This window comes from Frankliniella occidentalis, unplaced genomic scaffold (assembly GCF_000697945.3).
Source record: "Frankliniella occidentalis isolate FOCC.00 unplaced genomic scaffold, Focc_3.1 Scaffold4, whole genome shotgun sequence".
NCBI classification, from domain to species: domain Eukaryota; kingdom Metazoa; phylum Arthropoda; class Insecta; order Thysanoptera; family Thripidae; genus Frankliniella; species Frankliniella occidentalis.
The window spans coordinates 3,033,867-3,034,398 of NW_026267134.1; the positions used below are offsets into that span (position 1 = coordinate 3,033,867).

At 38.3% G+C, this 532-nt stretch overlaps 1 protein-coding gene across 1 annotated transcript in view; it reads right to left on the minus strand.

Moving 5' to 3' along the window:
* The window catches only part of LOC113204200 (PHD finger protein rhinoceros), a gene marked incomplete at its 3' end in the record, with an annotated part of 23,084 nt that overhangs the window by 3,034 nt on the left and 19,518 nt on the right, over window positions 1-532 (minus strand). The gene's annotated exons all lie outside the window — the stretch shown is intronic.

Here is a 532-nt window from a genome sequence, read left to right on the forward strand (position 1 = left end):
TTTTTTCGCTTATTTTCGTCAAAAACACCCTCTAGCGCCTCAACGGTTTGAGATAGAGCAAAATGGACAAAATTTTCGCCCAAAGGGCTCTACTTCGATGAGTTACCCCTTAGGAAACCATAAAAAAAATATTTTTTAAAAGCGTCATTTTTGGTACCTGTTGTTTTTGATTTTTTAAAAATCCAATTTTTGAGCTAGAATGCTCATCTTCGAACTCGATCTGTCTTTTTATGATACAAAACGACCCTGAAAATCCCAGGTCGCTTGCTCAATTCGTTTTCGAGTTTTCGTGCGGACAGATACACAGATACACAGACACACAGACACACAGACAGACAGACAGACAAAAAAAGTTTTTTCCGACCAGACGGAGTAATAGGCTTCGCTAATCGCTCAGCCAACAACGTGAGTGTTATGGAAAGGAATCTTTGATGAAACCATGCAAACTTAATTCTACAAAGTTATTCAATGAAAGTCATTTAAATTGTGCGCATGTCAGTGTCATCTGACCAACAAGCGTATGTCAACAGAA